This window comes from Sceloporus occidentalis, unplaced genomic scaffold, assembly GCF_023333645.1.
Source record: "Sceloporus occidentalis isolate IW3139 unplaced genomic scaffold, rSceOcc1.0.p SCAF_2, whole genome shotgun sequence".
In the NCBI taxonomy this organism is placed as follows: domain Eukaryota; kingdom Metazoa; phylum Chordata; class Lepidosauria; order Squamata; family Phrynosomatidae; genus Sceloporus; species Sceloporus occidentalis.
In genome coordinates, this window is record NW_028316982.1 from 44,835,405 (window position 1) to 44,842,913 (window position 7,509).

Sequence of the window (7,509 nt, forward strand, 5' to 3'; positions counted from 1 at the left end):
TGGGACGTCCGCAGGACGTCCCATTTTTAAAAAGGGGTGCCTCTTCTAGATGCCCCTGGCTCTGGTACGGACTCTGTCCGTACAATATGACGCCGGCCATTCCACACGGCCGGTGCCATCTTTACATATCGGACGCTGTGTGTCCAAACGTGTCGCGGCATCTGTGACGTCGCGAATGCGCCCCTGGCGCCTCGCGATGTCACAGAGGCGCCGCAAGAAGAATGGAGCTTCTTCTTTGGTCCGCGTGGGAGCCGCGCGGTGTGGGTGCTACGGCTCCTGTGCGGACCAAGCGGCGGCAGCAGCAGACTGCCGCAAAGCGGCGGTCTGTAACCCGCCATGCTCTTCTTTTTGTGATGTAGGAGCCTATCATTATTCTTCCTATTCTATTTTTGCATCTGGTACTAAATTTTCAGAGACAGCATTGCATAGTAGTTTGAGCATTGGACTATGTCTTTAGAGACTAGGATTCAAATCCAATCTTGGGCAAAGACTCTCCTAGTCTCAGAGGAAGGCAAAGACGATACCCCTCTAAACAAATCTTTCCAAGAAAACCCCATGAAAGGGACACCTTATGGTCACCCTCAGAAATGTATGCTGCAAATTGGATATAGTCCTCTATATTGATATATGACGTTCACCAAGAAACCATAGCCAGTGTTTGTATTTCTGTTAATGAATTAGAATTTGTGAATATATCATAATTCAGATGTTTCTCTTTCCAATCAACCTTTGAATTTTTTAAAGATATAGTCGGCCCTCCTTATAGGTGGGCTTACCTTCCACGGCTTTGAGCTTACGCAGAAAGCAAGCCCTGACAGAAATAATGGGGTGCATACTCATGGTGCGCGCCCCTGTGCATATGCTCTTTTCCCCATATGTGGGGGAGGGGGTCTGGAATGGGGGGTCCGCATATGGGGAGGGCAGATTGTACTAGGACAGCTCCTTGTAGGTGTGAAATTGGTTCATGAAAGCTTAAATGGTCTGTGAATATTTGGGGGTATTGCCATGTCTAGTATCAGATTTGTGTTCATTTATTGTTCCCCATTTCTTGTGTTTTTGAAAAAAAAATTGCAGACCTAGATCAGGAACACTCTTCATATGTGAACTGGTTATCACCCACTTACCAAGAGGAGCAAGTCTATGTAAGTCCTTTCACCCAGCTTCAGGCACATCTTGGCAATGTACACATATTGGTCTAGACTGTCTGAATGTAGAAAGTCTATTGTGATGATTTGTGTAGGAAGAGGGCGAACCACTTCTTAAAGCCAGATTGGGATCTCATGTAGTGATTCAATCCACATACTATATCGTGGCTGAGTTCTATTCCTGGAGACTTTTGTATAACTGGGAATTGGGGGTGAACTGATAGTAACAGAACTAACTGCTATTCTTGACCTTTGTCAGCTGCACCAAATGCAGTTCCTATTATCAGGAAAAAAAATGCAACAAGGTGAATTTACAGATTCTAGGGCTCAAAAAGGACAGAACTGTAAAGGACTGTCCTAATTGTTTCACAACAATTTGTTGCTTTAGTCTATACTTAAGCAACTGAAACAGGAGAAAGAATCAAACTGTCAATAACAACATTAGCAAGTACATTTACCAACATGGATGCCTGAATAAATAGCAGGTGATGGAATCATAGAATTACAGGGTTGGAGACCTTGTCATCTAATCGAGCAGTTTTACTGAAAAAGTTCCCCCCCAGATATCCATAAAAATAACTCAAGTAGCAGAAAAACATTGTATATAATTACTCAGATTGTTATGTAAAGAGAGCAGGGGCAGAATAGTGAAAAGTGAAGAGGACTTCTTAAATCTTTCTCAGATTTAGGCACTAACACTGTAAATGTATTTCACCTTCTGGAATGTATAAAACAAGTGTGTACATAAAATAAAAAGAAGATATAAGAAGAGTGAAAATCAAAATGGAAAGATGATACAGGACTAGCAATGTGTTTATACTGAATTATTAGCAATGTTTGGGGGTGGTGAAGAGACTCTCACAATTTCCTTATTCCTGAGCACTCATCGGCAACTTAGGGGCTATGCAGACAGCCTGGAAGGGGTAGCCTCCAGCTACCCCTTTTATAGCCAGATCAGGGCCATGGCCCTGATCTGGCCTTTCCAGGGCATGAAAAAGAGTCATAAAAAGCATCTCCTTTTTGAATCCTGGAAAGGGCACGATAGCCATGGTGCTGCAGTTTTATGGTGCTGCATCATGAAGACACAGTGCTAGAAGAGTGCTGTGATGCCACGTGCCATACGGTGTGGTGTGCAGCATCACACTGCCCTGGGGCAGAGCCAGGTGTGTGACATATGGGTGCTACACCCCAAATCCACCCCCACAGTTTATTAATCCCACAGTAACACAACAATAGATTGCATTGGTATATTCAGCAAGCAAACAAGAAGCTGCCCCTGGTAATATACTCTCCAGTAGTCCTCAGAATTGTGATTTTTCCAAGAAAGGAAAGTAGCACATTTTTTTTGGATTGCATCTTATATATCTGTAATCTTTCTTTTCAAGGCTAATAGCATTGTCCACTTTGTTCTTTTCCACATTCTGTTTCATCTTTTTTTTCATACTCTCCCAATTGTCCTGATTGACGGGGAGGTTCCCATTAAAGCTCTGTCATCCAACGTTTTCTGCTGCTTTGAAGATGTCTGTTTCTCTCTACTCCTCCTGCTTTCCCTTCTTTGTTTTCTATTTACTTCCATTACTGCAAACAAAATATAAGGGTTCAACAGACAGGTGGCCAAAAGCGGCCCCTTTTAGCCCCAGATCATTGCCGTGGCAACTACACGGTGTGGCAACAATGCGCTCCCTCTTGGGAACAAAAAGAAGTTGCTGAGAGCGGCTTCCTGGAAAGGGTGCTATTATGGTGTTCACGCACCATGATGATGCCCCGTCCATGGAGCACTATTTGACACCCGTGCATCATCATCCACGCACCCTGTGTAGATGGGCGCGTGCCAACATGGTGCACAGGTGGTGAAGGTAGGTCTGGGTGTGTGTGGACATTCAGCCCTATCTAGCCCTACTTTCAGTCCCAGGCTGGCACAAAGTGCCGGTCTGTTTAGGACAAAAAGTGCCAAAATGGTTTTGCTCGCAATTAATTCATCAAGGGAGGGAAAAGGAGTGGTCAGAATCTTTCCTTTTTATGTAAGTTCAGACAGAAACAAACTCTGAGTGTTTCCCTCCTTAATAATGTTTGCCATATTGACCATGCTCTGAAGTTGCTTGGCCACACTGGTCCCGGTCATTTGGTGACATTTGTCCCTGGTCTGTCATATATTGCTGTGTATACAAAGCCTGGCAACCCTGGGAAATGTGTGTGTGTGTGTGTGCGCGCAGTGGTGCAACTAGTGGGTGTGGAAGGTGCTTACTGCAACAAGTGACACTCCAGAGGGAAGTTACCTGGAAGGACTGGCACAGCTGGCAGGCAAGCAAGCAAGGGTGCTTTCCTGCTTGCCCAGCAGCCACACTGGACCGTAAACAGGTCCCCCAGAGGTCACAGTGTCACTCCCTTCAGTAGTGGCTGCTGCTGGGGGTCAGTGCCTTCAGGGTTCGGTGCAGCTGCTCAAAGGGTAGACATGCCAGACTGTGAATGGGCCGTCCATAGACCACAATACCCCTTCCCTCAGCAGCAGTCTGGGTGGGAAGGCAGCTGTAGGAGGAAAGCAAGGTGGTTCACTCCCCTGCACTGGGTGACTCCAACCTCAGTGATGCCCCTGTGTATGTTTGTGAACTTGCTCTTAATGGCCCTAGAAGAGAACATTCTAATGCACATCTAAGGAAGTTTTAATTTCAAAGCTAATTTTCCATACAAGGTAGTTTTATTACTGTATAGTCCAGAGGAGGACAAATGTTGTAGGTCTCAAGAAGGCTGCATAGGCTGCACAAAATATTAATCAGAAAACAGTTCCAGAAGTGGCTACAGCTTTAACTGTGGTGGATAAAACTATCAAAGGATACTAGTACGACGTCTACGTATTACCATGATGAAGACAATATGCTTCTTGGTACCACAGGGTATAGAACATGAAGGGGCCCTGCTTGTGTGCTTTCTGTAGGCATCAGGATAGAAAGTGTGGGAACACAATTCTGAACTAGATAGGTCTGTGGTTCTGTGGTTCCATCTTGTCCAAGTCATTTTATTTTGTTGAGAAAAGAAATGTTCATAATTTTAATAAAATTAAAAAATGATTAACTTTCTAAATAGTATTCTGCATATTTTATTGGACTCACTGACATCTTTGTTAACTCATTTTTTAAAATATAAATATTTTCCAACCAAACTCTCAGAGTTACTGCATAAAAGCTGTGTAAATTGGTGGTTAATAGTTCTCTTACAAAGTTATGTTTAGTTTGTGCATTAAAAATATTTTCTTTGTCATTCAGAACATTAGAACAGTTACATGCCTCTTTCAAAGAATGCGGATGTCAGTTTCTATTTAAGAAATATTATGCAGAAATAGAACAAATCAGCTGTTAATCTTACAAAATCCTGTGCCAAATGCAGCCAAGGCAGTCAGAAGTTTTCATGGATTGAAATGTGCTTTAAACCAGAGCCCTCTATGTATTAATGACTACATTAGCAGCTATATTTGGAGAACAATAACCTTTCTTCATTATGCAGCACTTGTACTGGCATGTTAGTGAGTATTAAGCCTTTAACCGCTGGTGGCCCAGTTGCCCTGTCTCACTTAGGATTTCACTTATGTGGAGGTCCTTGAATTAATAATTCTTTGGCTGCCTTGGAAATATGACTTATTAACCTTATTTGCCTGAAAAATTCCTCCCTGCTTTTCCTTGAAATGTTCAAGGTGGCTAAGATTATAAACCAACAGGGATGCAATCCTGTTTCTGCTTACTTAGGACTAAGCCTCATGGAACTTCATTGTACATTTGCATCTAAACAGATATGAACTATGGGTGAATTGTTATTTTAGAGAACTAATAGGAATGTCGGTTAATTCAGTATTAGTGTTTTATTGATTGTATTTTGTATTATTGTATCATTTTTACTGATGTAATCCTGGCTCGATCCTTGGGAGAGGTGGGAAATATAAATAAACTTTATTATTATTATTATTATTAAATAATAATAATAGTAATAATAATAATAGTAAAACATCAAATCAGCAAATACCTTTGTGGCAAAAAAATTATCAAGATTATAAGAAATAATTGTAACATGTCAGATTGCCTATAAATAAAGGTATGCAATAAATAAATTAAACTGATGGAAGGGAAGCTATTTTCTCTTTAAAAAATCTACAGTTTTTCCTTCAACAAATCTATTCCTGTCAGCGAGAAAGAGAAAGAATGACACAGAGAGAGATAGTTTAAGCTTGCCTTTACACACACACACACACACACACACACACACACACTTATATTGGGTTATATCAGGGATTGGCAGAAGGTAGAACAATATCTACTATACTATATTTGGGTGATTTCCAGCAGATTAGAAAGGATTTCTAACTCCTAATTAGTTAATGACAGGAATGATTAAGAATACTACTCCCTCCCCCCTCCTCCATTTTTTCCTAAATCATAGTGTTCTATTGCAAGGATATGCCCACTAAAAGAAAAAATAAGGCATTTTCCTGCCCATTAATCTCAGACATCAGCCAACTCAACGTCTCCAAAAAGTGTGGAGAAAAGATAATATGTGAGAGAGGTGAGGGACACAATTACAGCGCTAGCAGAAAGTTAGGCTGGTTGAGGATTGTTCTAATTAATATCCAAAGTCTCTTGGCTGAGAGAGGTTTACATTCAGCACAGTTTCAACCACCCTAGTGTTGGTTCACAAACTTTGCATGCTTATACTCACTAGTTTGCATACTTGCTAACTTCCTGTTTGATTCTCTTCCTGCATCACAAAATATAAAGGCATTTTTCTCTTCTCTTCCTCTCCTCCATTGGTGGTGTGTGCCTTCAAGTCATTTCCAACTTATGGGCGGGTTATAGACCGCCATGAAAGTACGGACTCAGTCCGTACTAGGGTTAGGAAGGTGCGGTGCTTCCCCACCCCCCTAACCCTAGTACGGACTCAGTCCGTACAAAATGGCGGCTCCTCTTCCACAAGGGGGCCTCCATGACGACGTAACGACCGCGCCGCCTCTATATGGGGCGGCGCGGATGTGATGTCGTCGGTCCCGCCAGGGCGCTTAGTGCGCCCTTTCCGCGGACCAGGAAGGAGCTCCGTTTCGGAGCTCCTTCCTGGTTTGCGGCGCCGCTTTGCCTCGCTGGGCGCAGCTTTCAGACGGCTGCGCCTAGCAAAGCAAGGGAGAAAGGGGCCAAGCAGCCCCTTTCTCCCCCTCCCCACCGCCGCGGGGTGTCCTTGGGGCTTGAAGCTCCAAGGACACCCCTTTTCAGGCTGCGGGGAAGCGGCGTTTTGCCGCTTCCCCGCAGCCTGAAAAGCGGCGGATCGGGGCCTCAGCGGCTGCCGTTCTACCAGCTGAGGCCCCGATACACCGGGGGAAGGGGCGGGTACAGATCGCCCCAAATAAGCGGTCTGTAACCCGCCATGGTGACCCTAAGGCATGGGGTTTTCTTGGCAAGATCTGTTCAGAGGAGGTTTGCCTTTGTCTTCCCTTGAGATTGAGAGCATATGACTTGCTCAAAGTCACCCAGTGGGTTTCATGGTAGATTGGGTATCAAACCCTGAACTCAAGAGTCATAGTACTATGGCACTGGCTCTGTACTTGATTATGGATGAACAATCTAAATAAATAAACTTTTATCAGTTTTACAAAAATATATATTATTTCCTTTATTTGCTAGACCTTGTCTGTGCGAGCATGGGATTGGTTGTTGTTCAGCTTTTGCTTTGCCAATTTGATTGCTATGCCTAAGATGTTCACTACTATCTTTCACATTGCCCATTTAGGCTTAACACTTTTAACACTCATGCTGCAGAAATGAAGGAAGCAAGATGGGTTCTTGTGCAAAACAGCTGTGAGCTCAATTCTGTTACTACAAACATTTTCCTTAACTGAGCATGTGTTCAGAGGTACCCTCTTCTGTTACTGGATCCCCTGCCTAAAATCATAGAGAGAGGTGGGTAAGAAATAGTAGTAGTGGTGGCAATTGAAAGTGCATGTAAATGTGTGTTTGCATGCATGTACACATGCACACTCAGTCTCACAAACATTTTATAGTGTCTGTGTATGTATGCACACTCAGAACTAGTATTTTATAAAACCTTAGATTTGACAAGAAAAAAGTATTCAGGGGGGGGGGGGGAAGAAGTATGAATTCCGTCTGCTCTTGGGTTACATCATTGCAAACTGCAACCATTGACTGAAGCAGTTTTGTCTTGTTGACATTACTCAAATCAATTTGCTTTTAAAGGTCAAGCAAACTTTTCACAATCAGTTATGTTCATGTAAGACTTTATTGGGTTTAGGTCATTTCCTTCAATAGCTTATTGCTGGTGCTCACTGTAAATTTAGCACTCCCTACTTACATTGGGAGAAAAAAGTAAAAGAAAA